General features: G+C 42.2%; 1 protein-coding gene across 4 annotated transcripts in view; it reads right to left on the bottom strand.

The window, feature by feature from the left end:
* The window catches only part of LOC132817938 (exocyst complex component 3-like protein 2), a 72,556-nt gene extending 46,109 nt beyond the window's left edge, over positions 1-26,447 (bottom strand). For 3 of the 4 annotated variants that reach the window (XM_060828482.1, XM_060828484.1, XM_060828485.1), the window contains exon 1: positions 14,853-14,938. The gene's annotated coding sequence lies outside the window, so the exon portion shown is untranslated. Of the gene's footprint in view, positions 1-14,852; positions 14,939-25,372 lie in introns of those variants that run through there. The other variant, XM_060828483.1, reaches the window with a different exon arrangement.
* Positions 26,448-27,471: the final 1,024 nt, after the last annotated feature.

The raw sequence follows: 27,471 nt of genomic DNA, 5'->3' as shown, positions 1-27,471 counted from the left end.
GGTGCGTACTGGGCACCTGACAATTATTGGTTAACTGTTTCTTATTCTACAACTTTAGAGCAGTGGGAACTTAGTTACAGTTAAACTTTTCAAAACCTTAGTCATAGAATGGGAAGTTGAACAAAATCAGACAAATAACTCTAGTCTAAGGCATTCATTGCAAGTTTAAGAGATGTCAGGACAGGCCACCCGAGTGGAATGTGCAGCTTGTCTTGTGAGGAGTCCTGAATGCTACCCGTGTCCTAGATGACCACATTGGGATCTTGATGAAATGGGTCAATCGGCTGAAAAATGGTAGATGGAGTTCAACCTGAATAAACGTGAGGTATTGCATTTTGGTGCAACAAATAAGGGTCAAGCTTACACGGTTAATGGTAAGGCCTTGGATAATGGTGTAGAACAGAGGGACCTAGGAGTGCAGGTACATAATTTTAAAATTTGCATCACATATAGGCAGGGGGATTAAAAAGGTATTTGGTACACTTGCCTTCATTGCTCAGTCCTTTTGAATACCTTCATCCTGGCACCTTCCCCTGCCACTGCAGGAACAGCAAAACCTGAGCCCACACCTTCTCCCTCGGCCCTAAATGAGCCTTCCACATCCATCAAAGTTTTACCTGCACATCCACTAGTATAATTTATTGTATCCATTGCTCCCGATGCCGTCTCTTCTACCTTGGGGAGACTGGACATCTCCTAGCAGAGCACTTTAGGGAACATCTCTGGGACACCTGCACCAATCAACCACACTGACCTGTGGCCCAACATTTCAACTCCCCCTCCCACTCTGCCGAGGACATGGAGGGCCTGGGACTCCTTCACTGCCGCTCCCTCACCACCAGATGCCTGGAGGAAGAACGCCTCATCTTCCGCCTCGGAATACTTCAACCCCAGGGCATCAATGTGGACTTCAACAGTTTCCTCATTTCCCCTTCCCCCACCTCACCCTAGTTCCAAACTTCCAGCTCAGCACTGTCCTCATGACCTGTCCTACCTGCCTATCTTCTTTTCCACCTATCCACTCCACCCTCCTCCCTGACCTATCACCTTCATCCCCTCCCCCACTCACCTATTGTATTCGATGCTACTTTTCCCCACCCCCACCCTCCTCTAGCTTATCTCTCCATGCTTCAGGCTCTCTGCCTTTATTCCCGAGGAAGGGCTTTTGCCTGAAATGTCAATTGTACTGCTCCTCGGATGCTGCCTGAACTGCTGTGCTCTTCCAGCACCACTAATCCAGAATCTGGTTTCCAGCATCCGCAGTCATTGTTTTTACCTCTTCTGGAATACAGTTCAGTTTGGTGAAGGCTGGGACTTTTTCTCACTGAAGAGTAGGAGATTGAGAAGCGATCTTATAGAAGTTTATTAAATAATGAGGGGTATAGATAGGGTTAATGGTAGTTGTCTTTTTCCTAGGATAGGGGATTTCAAAACCAAAGGGAGACAATATTAAAGGTGAGTGGAGAGAGATTTTTAAAAAGTTATGAGTGTATTTTTTTTAAACAGAGGGTGGTTCATGTGTGGAATGAACTCCCTGAAGAAGTGATAGATGTGGGTACAATTACGACACTTAAAAGATATTTGGATAAGTACATGAATAGGTAAGGTTTGGAGGTGTATGGCCCTGAATCAGGCAGGTGGGACTGGTTTAGTTTGGGATTATGGACTAGTTGGACTGAAGGTTCAGTTTCCATGCTTTATGATTGTATGTACAGAAAGTGCTACCAGCTGCCGAAGCTGGAGCTCCAGGTCTTTGAGTTTGAGCAGCTTCTGGAAGCACTGTGGCACATCTGCAAGGCTGAGAATCACATGGCTAGCACGCTTAGAGAGGTGGTCTCAGTACTGCACAAGGCACTAGAGGAAAAAAGGGAATGGGTGACTACTAGACAGTCCAGAAAGAACAAGCAGGTAATGCAGGAGTCCCCTGTCATCCCACTCACTAACCAGTATTCCATTTTGGAAGCTGATGGGAGGGCTGATACCTCGGAGGAATACAGTCATGGTCAAGCGTCTGACACCACAAGCAGCTTGACTGTACAGTAGGGGAAGAAGAAGAAAGGAACAGCAATAGTGATAGGTGATTCTTTAATGAGGGGAGTAAACAGGCATTTATGTGGCAGAATACATGAACTCCAGGATGGTGTCTTGCCGCCCTGATGGGAGGGATGTCACGTATTTCACTGAACAGCAGCCTGAGGGGGCAGGGTCATGAGTTAGAGGTCCTGTAGACGTTGGTACCAATGATATAGGCAAAGTGAGGAATGAAGTCTTGCATAAAGAGTTCAGGGAGCTAGGCAGCAGATATAAAAAAGACCTCAATGGTCGTAATCTCTGGATTACTCCCAATGCCATGTATTTACTAGCTGAGAAATAGGAAAATAGGACCGATGAATGCGTGGCTCAAGAGCTGGTGCAAGAGGGAGGGTTTTAGATTCCTGGATCACTGGTCCCACCTTTTCAAAAATAGTTCATGTCAAATGGGATGGTCTATACCTGAACCACATTGGGATCAACATCCTTGCAGATAGGTTGGCCAGTGGTGTTGGGAGGACTTAAACCTATCTGGGAGGGGAGGGGACACAGGCTATCAATGAAACAGTTACACAGGCTAAAGCAAAGGAAGCAAGTCACAGTGAGTTCAGCTATGTTGGGTGTCAAGAGAGTAAGGCAAGGTTGGATGGTCTTTAATGCTAAGAATGTAATAGGCAAGACTGATGAGTTAATGGTGTGGATTGACACATGGAAATATGACATTGTTACCATTACAGAAACACAGTTGAGGGAAGGGCTGGACAGGAAACTCAACATTCTGGAATTTAGGATCTTTAGGCTGGACAGAGGTGTGTAAGAAAGGTGGTGGTGTAACACTATTAGTTAAGGAGCCAATTGCAATAAGGCGGGATGATACCTTGGAAGGATCCTCAAATGAGGCTTTGTGGTTAGAACTTAGGAACAAGGAAAAAGGTGATCTGAAAAGATAGCTTTAGATTGGGGGAAGGCAAATTTTAGTAAAATAAAGCAGGATTCGGCCACAGTAAACTGGGAACAGCTCCTTGTGAGTAAGCTTCACTTAGGTGGATCATTGGGATCCCTTCCAGGGAAGATGGGACCTGTACAAGGAGGAAGGGTTGCACCTAAACTGGACAGGCACCAACATCCCAGTAGGGAGGTTCTATAGTGCCCCTTGGGAGGGTTCAAACAAGTATGGCAGAGGGATGGGATCTGGAGCAGCAGGTCAGAAAGTATAGAGACTGGGGAAGAGCTTGAATCCAAGGCAAATATAGCTAAGAGGAAGAGCAGTCAGGGAAAGTTTGCTGAGTTCAGCGGAACTGGAGGCTTGGACTGTATTTGCTTCAATGCAAGAAGTATAACAAGATGAACAGCCTGCAATTACAATGTTGCCAAATTAAGAGACATGGTTGAAAGAGGGACAGGATTGTTAGCTTTACATTCCAGGATTTCAGTGTTTTAGATGAAATAGAGAAGGAAGCAAGAGAGGTGGGATAATTTCTTTACTGGTTAGGGAGCATATCAGAGCTGTGTAGTGGGAGGTCACCCTGGAAGAATCTTGCAGCAAGGCATTGTGGATAGAACTCAGGAAAAGGAAGCATGCAATCATAATGCTGGCAATGTACTACAGACCACCCACCTGCCAGCAGAAGATGGAGAAAGAAATATGTTGTCAGATTCTAGAAAGATGTGAAAATAACAGGATAGTTGTGGTGGGTGATTAAACATCCCCCCATATTGACTGGGACTCCCTTAGTGCTGGGGGTGTTTAGATAGGGAGCAATTTGTTCAGTGTACAGGAGGTTTGTTTTTGAAACAGCATGTGGATAGTTCAATGAGGGCCATTACTGGACCTGGTATCAAAATTTCAGTGGGGGAACATTTTGGAAATAATGACTGTATTTCCACAGGTTTTCAGATACATATGGATAAAGACAAGAGTGGACCTCAGATGAAGGTGTTAAATTGGGGAAAGTCCAACTATAAGTGAATTAGGTAAGAATTGGAGAATGTTGAATAGGAGTAGTTGTTTGAAGGTAAATCCAGATCTGATATGTGGAGGTCTATTCATAGAATCCCTACAGTGTGGAAGCAGGCCATTTGGCCCATTGAGTGCATACCAACTCTCCAAAGAGCACCTCAACTAGACCCATCCACCTACTCTGTCCCTGTAATCCAGTGTTTCCCATGGATAGCCCACCTAGCCTGCACATCACATCCATTATGGACAACTTAGCACGGCTAATCCACCTAACCTGCATATCTTTGGACTGTGCGAGGAAACCAGAGCAACCCACGGAAACCCATGCATACACAGGGAAAATGTGCAAACTCCACACAGACAGTCACCCAAGGGTGGAATCGAACCCAGGTCCCTGAAGCGATGAGGCAGCAATGCTAACCATTGTGCCACCCTGTAAATTCTCATTCCTTGACCAGGAATTGAACTTGGGCCAAGGTGATGAAAGCGCCAACGCCTAACCACTAGACCACCAGGCAAAGTAAAAGACCAGTTGGGACAGGCAATGTTACTGTGAAAATGAAAGTCCGGAATAATATGATTCAAGAACCTTGGATGACCGGGGAAATTATCAGCTTTGCCAAAAAAAGGAAGCATACTTAAGGTCTAGGCAACTGAAACCAGACAAAGTCCTATTTCAGAATATAGAGAAAGTAGGAAGGAGCTCAAATGGAGAGTTAGGAGGACTGAAAAGGGCTAGGAAATGCCCTTGACCAGGAGGATGAAGGAAAATTCCAAGGCATTTTATACATGTATTTAGGAGCAACAGAGTAACTAGAAAGAGTAAGCCCACTCAAGGATAAAGGAGGGATGTTAAGTGTAGAGCCAGAGGAAATGGGTGAGATCCTTAATGAGTATATCTGTATTAACCAAACAGAAGGAACTGAGGGTTTTGAGGTTAATATTCTTGAGCACATCAACATTATGAAGGAGGAAGTGTTGGTGTCTTGAAATATATTAGAGTACACAGGCCCCCAGGACCAAACAAGATCTAGGCAAAAGTGAGGACTGCAGATGCTGGAAACCAGAGTTTAGATCAGAGTGATGCTGGAAAAGCACAGCAGGTCAGGCAGCATCCAAGGAGCAGGAAAATCAATGTTTCGGGCAAAAGCCCTTCATCAGGATGAAGGGCTTGTGCCTGAAACGTCGATTTTCCTGCTCTTCATATGCTGCCTGACCTGCTATGCTTTTCCAGCACCACTCTGATCTAAACCCCAGACAAGATCTATCCCAGAAGACTGAGTGATGCAAGGGAGAAATAGCTGAGACGTTAACTGGATATCTTTGCAACCTCTTTGGCCTCAGGCAAGGTTCTAGAGGCCCAGAGAATGGCCAAAATTGTTCCTTTGTTTAAGAAGGGAAATAGTGATAATCCAGGTAACTACAGGCTGATGAGCCTGGCGTCAGTGGTGGGGAAGCTGTTAAGAAGATAATGAGAGACATGACTTTTTCACATCTGGAAACAAACAAACTTGATAGGGATAGGCAACATGGATTTGTGCAGGGAAGATTATGTCTCACCAACTTGATTGAGGTTTTTGAGGAGGTGACAAGAATGATTGATGAAGGAAGGGCAGTAGATGTTGTTTACATGGACTTTAATAAGGTATTTGAAAAGGTACCTCATGACAGGCTAGTACAGAAGATAGAGGCTCATGGGATCTGGGGTGAACTGGCTAGATGGATACAAATCTGGCTCAGTCATTGAAGACAATAACAGTGAAAGGGTGCTTTTTGGAAAGGAGATCAGTATTAATGTTGTTCTGCAGGGATTAGTGCTGGGATCTTTGTTTGTAGTATATATACAATATGTGGGAAAATGTGGGTGGTCTCATTAGTAAGGTTGTGATGACACCAAAATTGGCAGGTTGCAGAGAGGCAGACTGTCAAGGGATACAGTGGGATATGGATAGATTTCAGATTTGGGCAGAGAAAGGCAGGAGGAGTTTAATATGGACAAATGCTGGGTGATGCATTTTGATTGGTCAAATTCATATGTGAATTATACAATAAATGGCAGAACCCTTAAAGCATTAACATAGAGGGATCTGGGTGTAAATATCCACATAAATTTTTCAGAGGGTGATGGGTGCCTGGAAGGCACTACCTTGGATTTGGTGGAAGCAGGCATGTTAACAACATTCACAGCAAATCTTGATAGACAGATGAACAGGAGATGAATAGAAGGATGGAAACCACCACATAAGGGCAGTGTGTAGCTGGTCTAAGTAAGAATTAGAATTAGAATTGGTGCAGGCTTGGTGAACCAAAGGGCCTGTGCCTGTGCTGTATTGTATAAGTCTACAGTGGACCAAATGGGAGGAGGGAGGAGACATTCAAAAAGAAGCCGGGGAGAGTACAGGTCCAATATAGTATGTTTAAAGGGAAATGAAGGAGCAATAAGTTCACAGGACTTATTGGGTGTCAAGGACAATTAGGACTGCACAGAGAAAGTAGGGTTTTTAGTAAGTCTGAAGGGAGCAGTTCTAAGGGAATATAGGAAGTGTAGGAGGGAACTTAAGAGGAGCAAAAAGGGGCATGAAAAATGACTTACGAACAGGATTAGGAAGAATCCTAAGATATTTTATAAATACACTAAAAGGAAGCAGTTACCAGGGAAACAGTAGGACCCATTAGGGACCAAGGGGGCAACCTGTGAGTGAAGCCACAGGATATTGGAAAGTGGTTGAATAAATACTTCTTCTCTTCGGTCTTCACTCTGGAAAAGGAGAATATAGGTACAGAATCCAGGAAAAAAGGGATGAGGAGGAACTTGCACAGGTGACATAGAAAATGGGAAGGTATTGGAGGCTCTGGCAGGCTTAAAACCAGACAAGTATACTGGCCTGGCTGAAGTGCACCTGCGAGGCGAGGCAGAAAATGGCAGGGGATCTGACAAATTTTTATTTCCTCTCTGGCCACAGGGAAGTGCCAATGTGTCTAATGTGTGCAGGAGGGTTTCCTGACACAATATGTAGACAGGTCAACAAGAGGTGAGGCCATACTGGATTTGGTTCTGGGTAACGAACCAGGCCAGGTGTTAGAATTGGAGGTAGGTGAGCACTCTGGGGACAGTGACCACAATTCGGTGACCTCTGCTCTAGTGATGGAGAGGGATAAGTGTGCACTGCAGGGCAAGAGTTATAGCTGGGGGCAGGGAAATTATGATGCGTTGAGGCATGACTTAGGATGCGTGGCTTGGAAAAGTAAGCTTCGAGGAAAGGGCGCAATCGATATGTGGAGCTTGTTCAAGGAGCAACTATTGAGTGTCCTTGATAAGTATGTACCTGTCAGGCAGGGAGGAAAGGGTCGTTTGAGGAAGCCATGGTTTAATAAGGAATTGGAATCCCTTGTTAAAGGGAAGAGGGCGGCCTATGTAAAGATGAGGCGTGAAGGTTCAATTGGGGCAATTGAGAGTTATAAGGTAGCCAGGAAGGATCTAAAGAGAGAGCTAAGAGCAGCAAGGAGGGGACATGAAAAGTCCTTGGTTGGTAGTATTAGGGAAAACCCAAAGGCTTTCTATAGGTATGTCAGGAATAAAAGAATGACTAGGGTAGGAATAGATCTAGTCAAGGATAGTAGTGGGAAGTTGTGTGTGGAGGCTGAAGAGTTTGGGGAGACACTGAATGAATACTTTTCGTCAGTATTCACTCAGGAACAGGACATTGTTGCCGATGTGAATATTGAGTCACAATTAATTAGAATGGATAGATTTGAGGTATGTAGAGAAGAGGTGTTGGAAATTCTGGAAAGGGTGAAAATAGATAAGTCCCCTGCGCCTGATGGCATTTATCCTAGGATTCTCTGGGAAGCAAGGGAGGAGATTGCAGAGCCATTGGCCTTGATTTTTATGTCCTCGTTGTCTACAGGAATAGTGCCAGAAGACTGAAGGATAGCAAATGTGGTTCCCTTGTTCAAGAAGGGGAGTAGGGATAACCCTAGTAACTATAGGCCGGTGAGTCTCACTTCTGTTGTGGGCAAAGTCTTAGAGAGAATTGTAAGGGATAGGATTTATGAACATCTGGATAGTCAGCATGGTTTTGTGAAGGGCAGGTCGTGCCTAACAAACCGTATTGAATTCTTTGAGAAGGTGACTAAGGGGATGGACGAGGGTAAAGCGGTAGATGTGGTGTATGTGGATTTTAGTAAGGCATTTGATAAGGTTCCCCATGGTATGCTACTGCAAAAAATACGGAGGTATGGCATTGAGGGTGAGTTGGAGGTTTGGATTAGGAATTGGCTGGCTGGAAGAAGACAGAGGGTAGTAGTTGATGGTAAAGGTTCATATTGGAGTGCAGTTACTAGTGGTGTTCCGCAAGGATCGGTTTTGGGACCATTGCTGTTTGTCATTTTTATAAATGACCTGGAGGAGGGGCTAGAAGGTTGGGTGAGCAAGTTAGCAGATGATACGAAAGTCGGTGGAGTTGTTGACAGTGAGGAAGGATGTGACAGGTTACAGCGGGATATAGATAAGCTGCAGAGCTGGGCAGAAAGGTGGCAAATGGAGTTCAATGTAGGTAAGTGTGAAGTGATTCACTTTGGTAAGAGTAACAAGAAGATGGGGCACTGGGCTAATGGTTGGATGCTTGGTAGTGTGGATGAGCAGAGGGATCTTGGTGTCCATGTACACAGATCTCTGAAAGTTGCCACCCAGGTAAATAGTGCTGTGAAGAAGGCATATGGTGTACTGGCTTTTATTGATAGAGGAATTGAGTTCTGGAGTCCTGAGGTCATGTTGCAGTTGTTGCAGACTCTGGTGCGGCCGCATCAGGAGTATTGTGTGCAGTTTTGGTCGCCATACTATAGGAAGGATGTGGAGGCACTGGAACGGGTGCAAAGGAGGTTTACCAGGATGTTGCCTGGTATGGAAGGAAGATCATATGAGGAAAGGCTGAGGCACTTGGGGTTGTTTTCATTGGAGAAAAGAAGGCTTAGGGGTGACTTGATAGAGGTGTACAAGATGATTAGGAGTTTAGATAGGGTTGACCATGAGAACCTTTTTCCACATATGGAGTCAGCTATTATGAGGGGGCATAGCTTTAAATTAAGGGGTAGTATGTATAGGACTGATGTTAGGGGTAGATTCTTTACTCAGCGAGTCGTGAGTTCATGGAATGCCCTGCCAGTAGCAGTGGTGGACTCTCCCTCTTTATGGGCATTGGATAGGTATATGGAGGATAGTGGGCTAGTGTAGGTTAGTTGGGCTTGGATCGGCGCAACAGCGAGGGCCAAAGGACCTGTACTGCGCTGTATTTTTCTATGTTCTATGACTGGAGGACAGGTAATGTCATTCCACTTTTTTTAAGAGGAATAGTAGAGTTGAGCCAGGAAATTACAGACTGATGATTGTCACGTCAGTGGTAGGGAAATTATTGGAGAGAATTCTGAAAAAGGGAATTAATACCCACTTGGACAGACATGGGTTAATTAGGGATAGTCAGTGTGGCTTCATCAGAGGGAGATGATGCCTAACAATTTTTTTGAAAATGTAATCAAGCATGTGGATGAGAGAAATTTAGTTAATGTCATTTATATTGATTTTAACAAAGCTTTTGACAAGGTCCCAAACAGGAGACTGATTGAGAAGGTTAAAGCACATGAACTGAGGGAAACTTGATGAAATAGATCAGAAATTAGCTTAGCAATAGGACACAAAAGATAATGGAAGAAGGCTGTTTGAGTGACTAGTGGCCACTGTCCATTGGTGTACCACAAGGTTCAACGTTGGGACCCTTATTGTTTGTTATAGATGAAAGTATGAGAGGAATGTTAAGCAAATTTGCAAGATTGGTAGAGTGGTTAATAGCAAAGAAGTTAATTGTAGTTTACAGGAATATATAAATCGGTTGGTCAGATGGGCAGACCAGTGGCAGATGGAATTTCACAGAATGATTGAAATCCTTCAGCATGGAAGCAGGCCATTCAGCCCATCGAGTCTATACTGACCCTCTGAAGAACATCCCATCCAGATCCAACCCTCTACCCTACATTTCCCATGGCTAATCCACCTAACCTACATATCCATATTCTCTATGGGCAATTTTGCATGGCCAAAGCACCTAACCTGCACATCTTTGGACTGTGGGATGAAACTGGAGCACACGGAAGGAAGCAATGCAGACATGGGAAACATGTGCAAATTCCAGTCACCCAAGAGTGGAATTGAATCTGGTGCTGAGAGGCAGCAGTGCTAACCAGTGAACCGCCGTGCCACCCTCAGAAGTGGGAGGTGATGGATTTTTGAAGAAACAAGATGAGGGAGTATTTAATGAATGGCAGGACACTGGATAGTTTAGATAAACAGAATGATCTTAGGGTAATTATTCACAGAGCCCTGGAGTTGGCAGAGCATTGAATAGGATAGTTAAGAATGCATATGGGCACTTACTTTCATCTGTGGTAGCACAGAGTATAAGAGCAAGGAGTTGTACAGAGTGTTGGTTAGGCAATAACTGGAGTACTGTGTGTAGTTCTGGTCACTTCACTACAGGAAGTATGAGACAGCACAAGAGGGGGTCCAGAGTACGGTCACCAGGATACTGCCTAGAAATGGAGACATTGAGCTGTAAGAAGAGATTAGATTGGCTTGGATTGTTTTCTTTTGAGCAGAGAAGCCTGAGGAGGGGGGCATGATTGAGGGATGTAAGATTGAGGGGTAGGGACAGGGTGAATAGAGAACAGCTGTTCCCCTTGGTTGAGTGGTCAATCATAGTTTTAGTGTAAGGGGCAGGAGGTTCAGAGAAGATTTTGAAAAAAATGATCAGTCAGTGGGTGGTGGGAATCTGGAATGTATTGCCTGAAAAGGCAATGGAGGCTGGAAATTGTATAACCTTTAAAAGATATTTGGATGAGTGCTTCAAATATCTAACAATCAAGGATATGGGCTGAGTGCAGGAAATTGGGATTAGCACACTTTTGGTGGTAGTTAGGTTAGTGCAGGCTCGATGGGCTGAAAGGTTTTTGCTGCACTATATGACTCTAGGAATCCGTGAGTATTAGTCTTCTAGAGAGTGAGAATGCAGGGGTAATGTAGATAATAAGGAAATGGTGAATGAAACAAATAATTTGCTTGTCTCTTCACTAAAGAGGATACAAAAAAGAATATTCCAGTAATATCTGTAAATCAGTAAGAAGGAGAGAGAGGAAATTAATGAAATTATCATCATTGGGAAAGTGGCTAAAAGCAAACTTGCTGAAATGACAACCACAAGGGAAGTTGTGCTAAACAAACCGATGGAGTTGTATGTTAGAAGATACCAGGTCCCAACAGACTAAAAGAGGTGACTAATGAGTGAGTAGATGCATTGGTGTTAACTTTCTAACATTTCCTTGATTCAGAAAACATTCCATCAGACTGGAATGTTGCAAATATAACCTCCTTATTCAAGAAGGGGGGAGAGGCAGAAAGTAGGAAACTATAGGGCTGTTGTTTTGACATCTATCATGAGAAACAGGTCAGAAATGATCATGAGAAAAATTATATGAGTGCATGTAGAAGTACTAAAGGTAATCAGGAAGAGACAGTGTGGTTTTGTCAAGAAGGAATTGTCAATAAATTTATTGGAATTATTTGAAGGAATAACATTTGCTATAGATAAAAGGGAGTCTGTAGACACGCTGCAGTTGAATTTCCAGGAAGTGTTTGATAAGCAATACAAAAGGTTACTGCGGAAAATAAAAAGCTGAATGTAGGAGTAACATATTAGCATTGGATAGAAGATTGGCTGGCAGAAAACAGAGTATACAGATTTGGATCTTCACCTGATTGGCAGGTTGTGAGGAGTATGGCTCTGCTAGGTTCCGTGCTGGGTCCTCAACCTTTTATAATTTATGTTCATGACTGAGATAAGAGGAGTGAAAGCATGGTAGCTAAGTTCACAGATCACACCAAGAACTGTAGAAAAGTAAAGTTCTGCAGATGACATAGGAGGTTACAGATTGATTGACTAAGTGCCAGATGAAGTCCATATTTTTAATATTCAGACATGTTATTAATAACATCTGAAGGAGGTGGGACATGAACGCAGACCTTCTAGCTCAGAGGTAGGGACATCACCATAGCACCACAAAAGCTCCCCAAATAGAGTATAATGTGGCAGAAGTAAAATATTCACTTTGTCAGAAAGAATTTTTAAAAAGTCAAGTATTATTTAAATGGACAATGACTGTTGAAATTGAAGTGCAAAGAGATTTAGTTGTTCTAGTGCATGAGCTCAAGAGTGTGATGCTGAAAAAGCACAGCAAGCCAAGCAGCCTCTGAGGAGCAGGAAAATTAACGTTTTGGACATAAGCTCTTCATCATCAGGAATGAGCCTGAAGAAGGGCTTATGTCCGAAACGTCAATTCTCCTGCTCCTCTGCTGCCTGGTCTGCTGTGCTTTTCTACTCTAGACCCAGATCTCCAGCATCTGCAGTCCTCACTTACTCCTAGTGCATGAGCTGCAAAGGGTTGGTATGCAGAGACAACACTTCATCAAGAAAGCTAACTGGATCCTCTCCTTTATGCAAAATTAATTGAATTTAAATGTAAGGTCATTATACCACAGTTATACAGGATATCGGTAGGTCACATCACAAACACAATTTCAGTCTCCTTTTTGAAATAAGGATATAAATGCATTGGAGGTAGTTCACAGGAGGTTTACCAGATTCATGGCTGGAGTGAGTTGACTGTCTTCTGAAGAGAGGCTGGACAGACTGGGCTTGTTTCCATTGGACCTTAGAACAGTGACAGGTGACTTAATTGAAATGTATAATATCCTGAATGGTCTTGAAAAGATGGAAATGGAAAGGATGTTTTCCTGTGTGTTAGTCCAGAACTAGGGACCATTGTTATAAAATGCCAAAAAGGTAATAGTAAAACAGTAGAAGGGATTTTTTTTGTCTGTGGTTTGTGACTCTTTGAAACGCTGCCTCAGAAGGCTGTGAGGTGGGATCATTAAATATCTTTAAGGCAGAAGAAGGTAGATTCTTGTAAGACAAAGAAATCAAATGTTATTTGAGGTAGGAGAGAGTTTGGAATGCGAGACAAATAGTTCAGCCATCTTTTTGAATATGGAGCAGAGTCAAGGGGCTGAATAGTCTACTTCTGTTCCTATTTTGAATGTTCATGGAGAAAAGAAAGTTGGAAAAATACAACATTTTTTAACTGTTCTTTCCAAAAGGCATTTAAAAATGAAGATAAGCAACTGAAATTATTGAAATAGCAATATATTGAATGAAAATGAAATGCAATTTTATAATTTCTAGACGTGAGAGTCTGAACACTGGTGAACTCTTGGTTTTATTATTATTTTATTAAGTTGAAAAATCAGAAGTGAATGTAGGTTAAAGCTATCAATACTAAACTACTTTTTTTGCTGTACTTAAAACTATGTTGCGGATACCTATAAAAAGGAACAGGAGTACGCTATTTGTTCCTTCAAGCTTGCTCGGTCATTCAATATGCTCTTTGATCATGGCTGATTATCCCATTTGGTGTCCTGTTCCTACTTTCCTTCTATATCCTTTGACTCTTTTATCTCAAAGAACTATGTTTAACTCCTTCTTGAAAGTCACCTCAACTCCTTTCTATGACAGAATTCCACAGTCTCACTATTTTCTGGGTGAAGAAATCTCATCTCAATCCTAAATGGCTTACCCTATATCCTCAAACTGTGACACCTGAAACATTGCACTTGGTGACAGAGGTGTCTTTATTCATACTAAAACTGGTAATGTATTCTCACGAAACTTGATGAAAAATAATAAAGCTTTCATGCTCATCATCTTATATCTATGCCCCCTCCCTCTGGACACATTCATCAGCAGAAATAGTCTATTTCAATTGCATTCTATTAGTTATAAATACTTTCATCAATTACCCCTTAATCATAGAATGGCAATGTACAATACAAAGTTGTTCAGTTATGTAAATCTATGCTGATTCTCTAACAGCAATCTAGTTAGTTCCACTTGCTGCTTTTTCTCATTTCCCAAAATGGTTTTTCTCTTTAAAATATTGATCAAATTCCCTTTTGAAGCTACCATTGAATCAATAACCATCGAACTAATAAGGCAGTGTATTTCAAATCTTATTCTCATTGCGTGAAACTATTTTTCATGTCACCTTGAGTGATTTTGCTACACATTTTAAAACATTGTTCTCTGATTATCAATGCTTCAACCATGAGAAATAATTTGTTTACTTATTTATTGAAATATTTCATTACTTTAAACATCTATCAATAAATTAATTTCCTCAGTTCAAAGAAAACAGTTCCAATTTTCATATTTTTCTTTGAAATTGCATATGCAGCAACAACCTACAAATCTGCATGGTGCCTCCATCTGCTGCCTCACCAAAGCTGCAGTACTCCAACTGTAACATCACTATAATTGTTACAAAGATTCACCCTATATTTCAACTTTTATATTCTCAACCTCATGCCATGAACTCAGTGTTCCATTTGTGGTTTTACACTTTTGAGATTCTGCTTTTAATAGCAATGTGAATTCTCAAACTTCTTGTGCTTCCAAGTCAGCCAGCTTTTCCCCATTCAAGATAAAAGCAATATAAAATACACCATGTCACATTTATTGACACCTTATTCCCTGCTATTTTTCTATACCCATTCCACTAGTTTATCAATAAAACTTTGCAGCTCCCATTGGTTTTCACAGTCATTAACTCTGCCACCTATATTTCCATTTTTCCAAATTTGAACACTACCCCTTTTGCCTCTTTATCTAAATTAACGTGTATACTGTACATTTGATACCACATCTATTATTTTTACATTTTCTATTAAATATTACTGTAAAACATTTACTATTTCACATACCTATATTAGTGCTGCCTCTGCTTCTCAGTTCCAATTCTGAACAAGTGGAAGTGAGAAGTTTGAAGATATTGTCTATGAATTTCCTGTAACTTACCTAATCAGGATATGTGCATATTGCAATTTCTGAAAACTACCTGGGGATTCCCTGTGGCAGGTCTATACACGCCAATGATTTTGGAATGTGACATAGCTGAAACTGCCTTGTTACAGATAACAAAGCACACCTTTATTCTCCTATTATATAAAGTTTGTTTGATGACATGTTCTCCTGAGCGCTGTTGAGCAGGTTCCCATTCTGCACATTATTGTTTTAAAAAAAAATTTTAATTGATAAGCATGAAATTTATTTTAAACCACTAAGTCTTTATGACCATATTAATTTGCATGATCTGACATATTATAGTTGTACAGATCTATATTGGGAATGTCTCTTGCCTATCACTGCTGGATTACAAACAAACTTACAGATAATATTTTAAATTTGTGCATGATGAATAAGCTGAGAATTTGGGGGAAGGAGCTGGCAATGAAACTGTTTTTGTCATCATTGCTAAAAGAGCTCATAGCAAATTGGTTCTTAGTTTCTTACAATAAACAAGTTACTTCTCCATTATGCCTACTTTAATTTAATGTTGTATTCAGGATTTTCTAAACGATTTACTAGTTAATTTACCTTGATAAGATCACTCATTCATATTTTTTCCTCCTAAATGAGGCCTCTGACAACAAGCATCAACTTGTGACTTTTCTCTGCATTCCTGCCAGTGCTTAAATGTCTACCACGGTTCTTCGCACCCAGAAATGGAAAGAGGGGGCAAGATATTCTGTGATCAGGGTACAGCATAGTTTCTGCTATTTTGCTCAAGTCCAGTGGCAGTGTTGATTGGCTGATCTGCATCTACGAGACATGTTGAACATTGAGCTATTAAAGACTTCTAAACTTCCTTTCAATTTCTTCCCTGGTTATTCCATTTTTATAAAAGGTACACAGTGCCCATTTTCCTTCCTCTGCAGTGTTTAATATTTTTGTGTTAAAGTTTGTTGGTCATTATTTACCCCATTCACATTTTGCTAAACTCATTCTGTACTTTTTAGACAAGTTCCTTCCTTTCTACTGCTTTTGCAAGTTCAACATGAAGTACAAATGTAAGCAAATTTTATATATTTTAAAAATTAATATAACTATGCAAACTGGAATCAGGAACTGTGCTCCCAGGCACTCCATTTAATTCTAAATCCAATACGGTCTGACATTATTTCCTTTTAATTTTGGGCCAATTCCCAATCAATCACTTTTTGACCCAAGCTCTTAAAGCCACGGGTAGAATTTTAAGCTCCCTTAGAGAGCATGTGCGATGGTAAGCAAGTTAGAGAACTTCAGTGAAAATAGAAAAATCAGATTCTAGATATGAAGTAAAATATTTCCGATTTCCCTTTGGAATATAACCAATGAGTTTTGAATCTTGTTAATGAGTAGTAATGCTCTTATTTCAGGCACTTACATCTCATTATTACATAATATCAACTCATTTGTATCAGTTCCCAAATCGTCCCTCCTTCCCCAAGATATTACATTGCGACAATTCCCAACATGAAGGTAGATTACTTTTGACGAGTGCTGAAAATGTGTCTTTATGCCTCTACATGATACATTATCATTCTTCTTTGGTTGGATGTAATATGTGATTAAAAAATGAGGTCTGCAGATGCTGGAGATCACAGCTGAAAATGTGTTGCTGGTTAAAGCACAGCAGGTTAGGCAGCATCTCAGGAATAGGGAATTCGACGTTTCGAGCATAAGCCCTTCATCAGGAATCCTGATGAAGGGCTTATGCTCAAAACGTCGAATTCCCTATTCCTGAGATGCTGCCTAACCTGCTGTGCTTTAACCAGCAACAAATTTTCAGCTGTAATATGTGATGTCGTGTTAGAGTTTGTGTTAGAGTTTGTGTTAGAGTTTGTGTTAGAGTTTGTGTTAGAGTTTGTGTTAGAGTTTGAACTAACAACATGTGGGTTTTGATCTGTTTGCAAGAGACTGGAATGGTTAACTTGTCAATATTTCTGGAGCCATGATTTTTTAAAAGCAGTATGAGACAGTCTCTGGTTGATAATGGAAATTTGTTTGCATTGGGACAGTTTTACAAGTGCAAACAGTAAACATTGAGAAGTATTAGCTTGCTTTCAGTTTAAAAGGATCAGAGTTTTTATTTTGCTTAGGGGAAAATCCCATGGTATAGAAAGCTTTTGTTTTAAATGTGCAGAAGTCCTTGTTGAAGTTAGATGTGTGAAATAGTTTCTCCTAGAGAAATTAGTTAGTTCAAAAAAGTTAGGAAATGGGTTACCTGAGTTTTATTTGAAATCTCCAGACCAGAAGTATTTGTTTAGAACCAGGAGGGATTATTTGAAGGTGGGAAAGCCTAGGTGCAGATATGACAAATGAAAGCTACACAACTTTCAAGGAATGGAAAGAAACAGGCCTATTAATGTAAGAGAATGGATTCTCTCTGGTGTTTGAGCACTGTAACATAATGGTGTTATGTTACATAATGGTCCTTAAAATTGTGTTAGATGTAAATAGAGTCATAGAGATGTACAGCATGGAAACAGACCCTATGATCCAACTCATCCATGCTGACCAGATATCCTAAATTAATCCATTTGCCAGCATATCCCTCAGACCTTCCTATTCATATACCGGTCCAGATGCTTTTTAAATGTTGTAATTGTACCAGCCTCTGCCACTTCCTCTGGCAGCTCATTTCATACACACAACCATCCTCTCCATGAGAGAGTTGTCCTGTAGGTTGCTTCTAATTTTTTCCCCTCACATTAAACCTATGCTCTCTAATTTTGGACTCCCCTACCCCAGGAAAAAGTCCTTGGCTATTCATCTTATCTATGCTCCTCACAGAAACATAGAAAATAGGTGCATGAGTAGGCCATTCAGCCCTTCAAGCCATCATTCAATACAATTATGGCTGATCATGCAATCTTAGTATCTCATTCCTGCCCTCTCCCTATAGCCGCAAAGGCCACACCCAGCTCCCTCTTGAATATATCCAATGAACTGGCCCCAACAGCATCTTGTGGGATAGAATTCCACAGGTTCACAACTCTGAATGAAGAAATTCATCCTCATCTCAGTCCTGAATGTCTTACTACTTATTCTTAGAATGTGATCCCTTGTTCACGACTTCCTCAACATTGGGAACATACTTCCTGCACCCAGCCTGTCCAGTCCCATCAGGATTTTGTATGTTTCTATGTGCTCTCCTCACAATCTTCTGAATTCTAGCGAATACAAACCCAGTTGATCCAGTCTTTCATCATTTGTCAGTCCCACCATCCCAGGAATCAGTCTGGTGAACCTTTGCTGGACTCACTCAACAGCAAGAATGTCCTTCCTCAAACTGGAAGACTCAAAACTGCACACAATACTGAAGGTGTGGCCTCACCCAGGCCCTGTATAACTGCAGCAAGACATCCTTACTCCAATACCCAAATCCTCTCACTATGAAGGACAGCATGCCATTAGCTTTTCCCATTGCCTGCTGCACCTACATACCAACCTTCAGTGACTGTTCCACCATGATACCCAGGTCTCATTGTACCTCACCCTCTCCTAAACTGCCATCATTCAGAAAATAATCCGCCTGCCTGTTTTTTGTGACTCAAGTGGATAATCTCACATTTATCCACATTATATTGCATTTGCCAAGTATTTGCCCACTCGGCCAACCTGTCCAAGCACCTTCCAACTTCTTAGCATGCTCCTAAAATGATACCCATTTTAGTATCATTTGCAAATTTGGAGATATGGCATTCAATTCCTTCATCCAAATCCTTAACATATATTGTGAATAGCAGAGGTCCCAGCACTGAACCCTGGAGCACCCTACTCATCACTGCCTGCTACTTTGAAAAGGATCCATTTATTCCAACTCCCTGCTTCCTGTCTGTCAGCCAGTTCTCTATCCATAACAATACATTACCTCCGATACCATGAATTTTAATTTTTATGACTAATTTCTTGTGTGGGATCTTGTTAAGAGCCTTTCAAAAGTCCAGATAAACAACATCTACTGATTTACCATTGTCTATTCCATTGGTTACATCCTCAAAAAATTCCATAAGATTTGTCAAGCATGATATCCCTTTAGTGAATCCATGCTGGCTAGGACTGATTCGGTTACCACTTTTCAAATGGTCAGTTATTACATCCTTAATGATTTGACTCCAGTATTTTCCCCACCACCAATGTCAGGCTAACCACCCCATTATCTCTCTCCTCTTTTTTTTCACAGAGTGGAGTTACATTAGCTACCCTCCAGTCAATTGGAACTCTTCTAGAGACTACAGAATGCTGGCAAATGATCATCAATGCATCCGCTATTTCTCAGGCCACTTCCTTAAATATTCTGGGATGCAAAGCATCAGGCCCTGAGGACTTATCAGGTTTTAATCCATCAATTTCTCCCAATACCATTTCCTGACTAATAAGGATTCCTTTCAGTTCCTCTTTCAAGCTTGATCCTCCATCCCTTGGCATTTACTGAAGGTTATTTAAGTCCTCCTTAGTGAAGACAGATCTAAAATATATTTGTCCAATTGGTCTGCCATTTCTTTGTTGTCCAATATGAATTCACCTTATTCTAATAGCAAGGGACCTACATTTGTCTTTACCAGTCTATCTCTTCACATATCTGTAGAAGTTTTTGCAGTCAGTTTTAGTGCTTTCCACAAGCTTACTTTCATATTTTATTTTCTCTTTCTGAATTAAACCATTTGTCCTCCTCTGCTGAATTTTAAATTTCTCCCAGTCTTCAGGTTTGCTGGCCAAATTATATGCCTCTTCTTTGGTCTAACACTGCTCCTGATTTCCCTTGTTAGCCACAGTTAAGCCACCTTCCCTAATTTACTGTTACACCTGACAGGGATGTACAATTGATGAAGTTCACCCGTGTGTTCTTTAAGTGTGTGCCATTGCCTATCCACCATAGACCTCTTAAGTATCCTTGACAAGTTTATCATAACCAATATATGCCTCAAAATATCAAAGTTAGCTTTCTTTAAGTTTAGGACCCTAGTTTCTGATTTAATTGTGTCACTCTGCATTTTAATGAAAAATTCGACCATACTACAGTCACTCTTCTCCAAAGGATCTCGCACCACAATGTTGCTAACTAATTTTCTTTCATTACATAATACTCTGTCTAGGATGGCTTGCTCTCCAATTGGTTCCTCAAAAAATTGGTCTAGGAAACCATCCTTAATACATTCCAGGAAATCCTCCTCCATCGGATTGCTATCAGTTTGGTCGTCTAATCAATACGTAGATTGAAGTCATCCATAATAACTACCCTTACTGCAGCATCTCTAATTCCCTGTTTGATACAGTCCCTAATATTACAGCTACCGTTTGGTGATCTGTACACTACTCCTACTAATGTCTTTTTTCCTTTGGTGTTCCGCAGCGCCACCCATACAGATTCCACATCAACCAGGCTAATGTCCTCCCTTAATATTGTGTTAATCTCCTCCGTAACCAGGAATGCTACCCCACCTCCCTTTCCTGTCTGTATGTCTTTCCTGAAAATTGAACCACCCTGGAAGTTGAGTTCCCATCCTTGGTCACCCTGGAGCCAGGTCTTTGTGATCCCAATTACATCATATCCATTAATAACTGTTTGCACAATTAATTCATCCACCTTATTACAACTCCTCCTCGCATTGAGACACAGAACCTTTGGAATCATTATTTTGATATTTATTGTTGTTTAGGAGTCATTGTGAAATATGGCCCTTTTTGATTTTTGTCTTTAGTTTCTCTGCCTTCAGTTTCACTTCCCCTTACTGTCCTTTGTTTCTGTTCCCATTTTACTTCCTTCCAATTTCCTGCAGTGGTTTCTGTGGTCCTGTCATATTAGTTTAAACCTTTCCCAACAACACTAACAAACACCTCCCCCAGGACATTGGTTCCAGTCCTGCCAAGAAGAAGACTGTCCTGTCTGTACTGGTCCCACTTCCCCAGAGCAGTTTCCAATGTCCCAAGAATTTGACTCCACCACACACCCCCACCCCTCCTTGCACATCCTTCAAGTCATATATTCATCTTAGCTATCTTGCCATTCCACCCCTGGCTAGCATGTGGCACTGGTAGCAAACCCGAGATTACTACCTATTGAGGTCTTACTTTTTGGGTTAACTCCGAACTCCTTAAATTCAGCTTGTAGGACATCATCCTGTTTTTTTTTCCCCTCGCATATGTACTTGGTGACTAAATGCACCACAACAGCTGGCTGTTTTCCTACTACCTCCATATTCTCCACGTCCACTTCTGTCCACAAGCCCTAGGATGTCCTGCAGCTGGTCTGAGAAATCCTTGACCCTTGCACCAGGGTGGCAATAGACCATCCTGCACTCATGTGGGGACACAGAAAACCTATCCATATAGCTCTGCCACTTTTTTCCTGCCCTCCTATGCATCAGAGCCAGCCACAGTGCCATGAACTTGGCCACTGCCACCCTCCCCTGCTGAGCCATTCTACCCAACAGTATCCAAAACACTGCCTTCTTAACCTTTCGCTGTCTGTTGGTCACCCATTCCCTACATTGTTCAGTCATTTTTATCTGTGGTGTGACCAAGTTACTGAACATGCTATCCATGATTCCCTCAGCCTCGCGCATGCTCCAAAGTTAATCCAGCTGCAGCTGCAGCTCCAGATCTGTCAAGTGGTCAGACAGGAGCTGCAGCTGGGCTCACTTCCTGCACGTGAAGGAGTCTGAGTCATCAGAATAGTCCCTGAATTCCCACATCACACAGGAGGAGCATGACATGGGTCTGGACTCTCGTGCCATGACTTAACCCTTAAGTTAACAACAGTAGCAAAACGGAGAGAAAATAAGAGAAGGAAAACTACTCACCAGTCACTCACTTATCTGCTGCCTGTGACTTCACAGTTAAACGTCCTTTACTTCTCCCTTACCTTTTGTCACCGAAGCCAGGTATTCTCTTAAGCCTACATTTAAACCTCCAGCAGCAGTTCAACCACAAAGCTGCCCTTCTGAAAATGGCTGCTCCAAAAATTGCCATCTACTATAAGTTGCCTTACTTTTATTCACTCCTGGACAGTGACTGAGGTGACTCTTCCCAGAATCGTTTTCAGCAGCACCCTCTTTGTTGGAAGCCCTTGCATGGTTCACTAACACCAGCTCTTCACTCCCCTCCCCAGTCACACTGACTGAGATGCATCATAAAGTCATAGAGATGTTTGGCACAGAGTCCTTCCAGAATCCTTCTCAGAAGTGCCCTCATGATTTTATAAACTTCTATATGGTTACCCCTCAGCCTCAATCTCTAGGAAAGATAGCCCCAGCCTATTCAGCCTCTTCCAAAAGCTCAAAGACTTCAACCCTGCCAACATCTTTGTAATTTTTTTCTGAACCCTTTCAAGTTTCAAAATATCCTTCCTATAACAGGGAAACCAAAATTGAACATAGTATTCCAAAACTGACCTAACCAATGCCCTGTATAGCCTCAATCTGACCTCCCAACTCCTATAATCAATATACTGACCAATAAAGACAAACACTTTTCCACTATCTGTCTAGTTGCAACTATACTTTCAAGGAACTATGAACCTGCACTGCAAGATCTCTGTTCAGCAACACTCCCCACTACCTTACCATTAAGTGTATAAATTCTGCCCTGATTTCCCTTTCCAAAATGCAGCACCTTACATTTATCTAAACTAAAACCCCATCTACCATTCCTCAACCCAATGGCCCATTTGATCAAGGGCCCATTGCATTCTGAAGTAATCTTCTTCACTGCCCATTACACCTCCAATTTTGGTGTCCGCTGCAAACTTACTAATCATACCTCATACGTTCGCAACCAAAACATTCATATAAAATGACAAAAGCAGTGGACCCAGCACCGATCCTTGTGACAACTGCTGGTCATAGGTCCCCAGGCTGAAAAGCAAGTCTCTACCACAACCCTCTAAACTCCTACCTTCGAGACAGTTCTGTATCCAAATGGCTGGTTCTCCCTGTATTCCATGTGATCTAACCTACCAACCAGTCTACCATGAGGAACCTTCTGTAGAACACCTTACTGAAGTCCATATAGAGCATGCCCACTGCTCTGCCTTAAAACCTAGTCATTATTTCTTCAAAAACCCAATTTTCCCATCAAACCAAAAATCCACGTCAGATGCCACATCACTTGCCCTTCACTACTCCCTAGAACATCTTGACACCAAGAACAGCTACGCAAAAATCCTACTCATTGACTACAGTTCAGGCTTCAAAACTATTATCCCCTCCAGACTGATTACTTAACTTAGTGATCTCGGACTAAGCCCACTCTCTGCAACTGGATCCTCAGTTTCCTGACCCACAGGCCACAATCAGTGAAGATATATCTTCACTAACACTCAACACTGGAGTCCCCCAGGGGTGCATACCGTACTCACTGTATACCCATGATTGCGTCGCCAAATACCAGACTAATGCCATTTACAAGTTCGCTGATGACACCACCATAGTCGGTTGAATCTCAGATAGCAACAACAACCTAGCTCTCAATTCCAGCAAAATCAAGGCACTCATTATTGACTTTCGGCCAGATGTTCCTTATGTCCCTCTACACATTAACAGCACAGAGGTAAAACGAGTGCAGAGAATCAAGGTCCTGGGTGTGGCCATCCACAACAAACTTTCTTGGATTCTTCAGGTGGATGCACTGGTTACAAAGACCCAACAACGTCTCTTCTTCCTCGGGCAGCTGAGAAAATTTGTCATGATGGTGAATACGCTTGCCAACTTTCACAGTTGCGCCATCAAGAGCATTCTGTCTCAATGTATCACTACCTGGTATGGCATCTGAACCATTCAAGATTGGAGACAATTACAGACAGTGGTAAACTTGGCCCGGACAATCACAAAGACCAACCTCCCATCTATAGAATCCAACTACCAGGCCTGCTGTCAAGAAAAGGCCGCCAGCATTCTCAAAGATACATCCCAACCTGGCAATGCTTTTCTACAACCTCTACCATTGGGGAGAAGATAGAGAAGCCTGAACACACCCATCAGCCGGTTTTGTAACAGTTTCTACCCCACTGTTGTTAGAATACTGAATGGACTCAAATTCTTAACATTCGGCTGTACCTGTGTTTTGGGTTTTTGCCACTGTTTACCTATTATTTGCTTATCTATGCAATATAACTATGTGATCTGCCTGTATTGCTTACAAGACAAAGCTTTTCACTGTGCCTCAGTACACGTGACAATAAATTCAATTCAATCAAGTTAGTGAAACATGATTTCCCACATACAAAGCCATGTTGACTATCTCTCATCAGTTTTCATTGCTTTTGTGTGATAAGCTTCTGTTCAATTTTTGAAGTTAGATCTGCCACATTGCATACTTCTGTATCAATGTGAACCCATCTCCCTTAATTTGAAAAGAGATCTATCAAACCACATTTCAGTTTGGGAACAAAATTGCCCAGAAACAACATCAGCTGGGATTGTAACCATTGTACATTTCGCTGTGATCATTGTTTGGGTTCCTTACAAGTGTTTTCCACCATTTGAGAGGGTAGTCTTGATCTGCTGCACTGTAGGATTCTATGATTCAAGGAGACATTCACTTATTTTGTTTTGAGGAATGAGAATCTCAGGAAGTTGACCAGTACAGAACAAAAGTATAATGGCAGCTACCTGGTGGTCTTTTGGTGGTTACAGGCAAGTTAGAATTGATTCCATTTTCATTTAATGAAGGCTCTAGGGGATCTAGAGGCATGGTAAGATGTGGAGTGTTCACTTTAACCTTAATTATAGAAGGATCTTTTAGCTCTGACTAGTTACAAAATCACCTTGACATACACTTCCACATTTTACAGAAGTTATCAAGTTTATCATGCAAGATATGGAAGAATTATACTTAATAAAACCTGTGGAATTAGTTGGTCCATTTAGAGAGCACCAGCTCGTGACACCTGGCTCCTTGTTGCTTCTTGTATTCTGTTGATTGAAGTCTGTTTTTCTTCTTTACTTCTTGTTTTGCACCTAGCTGCTAAATGTTACTGCATATTAATCCTTGCTAGTCACTACCTCTGCACATAGTCAGTGGCATCCCAGCCCTGAACTCTGATTGGCTTGCAGTTGCATGAACAGCATATGATTAGTCTCAGTTTGGCAAGGCAGTCTATGACCAATAGCTCTTTTTTTATCACCAAACTCACATAATTTCCTGTTATTTTCTGGCAAGTTCCCTAAGGTGTCACTAACCTTTCAAAAGGACAGTACTATCTCTTTTACAGTTTATATTTTTCCAGAAATAGATGGGGGCACAGGCTTTAGGAGAATTCTTACTGGACTGTATTAGATATGTTCCAAGAATCAAATTTATTGCACTGCATTTGTACAGCCTAGATTGTCTAAAAGGAAATCGCTATATAGCTAACTGAAGCAATAATATAAGAAAAACATGGTGGTAGTATCCTTACCTCTGAGCCAGAATTTGATTTCAAATCTCTCCTGGGAGAAAGTGAGGATTGCAGATGTTGGAGATCAGAGTCGAAAGTGTGGTGCTAGAAAAGCACAGCAGGTCAGGCAGCATCCAAGGAGCAGGAGAATCAATGTTTCTGGCATAAGCCCATCATCAGGATTGTGGCCTGGAGGCTGAGAGATAAATGGGAGGGGGTGGTGCAATGGGGAAGGTAGCTGAGAATGGGATAGGTAGATGAAGATTGGGAAGAAGGTGATAGGTCAGAGAGAAGGGTGGGGCGGATAGATGGGAAAGTTGATGGACAGGTCAAGAGGGTGGTACTGAGTTGGAGGTTTGGGATTGGGATAATGTGGGTGGAGGGGAAATGTGGAAACTGATGAAATCCACAATGATCTCGTGTGGTTGCAGGGTCTCAAGGCAGAATATGAGTCGTTCTTCCTCCAGACATCAGGTGGTAAATGTTTGGTGATGGAGGAGGCCCAGGACTTGCATAGCCTTGGTGGAATAGGAGAGGAAGTTGAAGTGTTCAGCCACAGGGTGGTGGGGTTGGTTGGTGCAGGTGTCCTAGAGGTGTTCTCTAAAATGATCCGCAAGTTGGTGTCCTATCTCCTCGATGCAGAGGAGACCACATCGGATGCAAAGAATACAGTAGATGACATTGGTGGAGGTTAAAGTAAATAATGTGTCAGATATGGAAGGATCCTTGGGGGCCTTGGACGAAGGTGACGGGGGAGGTGTGGGCACAGGTTTTGCACTTCCTGCGGTGGAAGGGGAAGGTGCCGGGAGTGGGACTGATCTTGGAGGGAGAGCGTGGATCTGACTATTGAGGGAGTGCAGCGTAGGTTCACGAGGTCAATTCCTGGAATGGCGGGCTTGTATACCCTTGAGTTCAGAAAACTGAGAGGGGATCTGATTGACACATATAAGATTATTAAAGGATTGGACACTCTGGAGGCAGGAAACATGTTTCCGCTGATGGGTGAGTGCCGAACCAGAGAACACAGCTTAAAAATACGGGGTAGACCTTTTAGGACAGAGATGAGGAGAAACTTCTTCACCCAGAGAGTGGCGGCTGTGTGGAATGCTCTGCCCCAGAGGGCAGTGGAGGCCCAGTCTCTGGATTCATTTAAGAAAGAGTTGGATAGAGCTCTCAAGGATAGTGGAATCAAGGGTTATGGAGATAGGGCAGGAACAGGATACTGATTAAGGATGATCAGCCATGATCATATTGAATGGTGGTGCAGGCTTGAAGGGCAGAATGGCCTACTCCTGCACCTATTGTCTATTGACGAGGGAGTAGCGGGGAGAATGGTCTCTTTGGAATGATAGTAGGGGTGCAGAGTGAAATATATCTCTGATGGTGGGGTCCATTTGTAGGTGGCAGAAGTGGCGGAGGATGATGTGATGTATACAGAGGTTGTGGGGTGGAAGGTGAGGAAGAGGGGCGTTCTGTCCTTGTTGTGTTGGGAGGGATGGGGTTTGAGGGTGGAAGTGTGAGAAGTGGAGGATATGCGCTGGAGGGCACCATTGACCACATGGGGGTGAAATTGCGGTCTTTGAAGAAGGTTATCTGGAATTTTCTAAGGTAGAAATGGTCATCCTGGGAACACATGCGACGGAGGCAGAGGAATTGAGAATAATAGATGGCGTTTGTACAGGAGATAGGGTGGGAGAAGGTGTAGTCCAGGTAGCCGTAGGATTCGATGGACTTGAGTAGATGTCCATAATTGGTCGATTGCTGGAGATGGAGAGGTCCAGGAAGGGGAGGGAGGTGTCCAAGATGATCCAGGTGAATTTGAGGTCAGGAGAAAGGTCTTAATGAAGTTGATAAACTGTTCAACCTCCTCATGGGAGCACGAGGTAGCACCAGTACAGTCATCGATGTAGCGGAGTAACAGGTTCGGGGTGTGCCTGTGTAGCTGTGGAAGATGGACTGTTCCATGTAGCCAACAAAGAGGCAGGATTATCTGTTTGGTTTGATGGAAGTGGGAGGATTGGAAGCAGAAGTTGTTAAGGTGAGGACCAGCTCAGCCAGGCGGATGAAGGTGTCATTGGAAGATTATTGGTTGGGTTGGAGTAACAGGAAGAAATGGGGGG

The sequence above is a fragment of the Hemiscyllium ocellatum genome, chromosome 8, assembly GCF_020745735.1.
Source record: "Hemiscyllium ocellatum isolate sHemOce1 chromosome 8, sHemOce1.pat.X.cur, whole genome shotgun sequence".
Lineage (NCBI taxonomy): Eukaryota > Metazoa > Chordata > Chondrichthyes > Orectolobiformes > Hemiscylliidae > Hemiscyllium > Hemiscyllium ocellatum.
The sequence above is the reverse complement of the archived record's forward strand: the minus strand, read 5'-3'. Positions and strand labels throughout refer to the sequence as shown.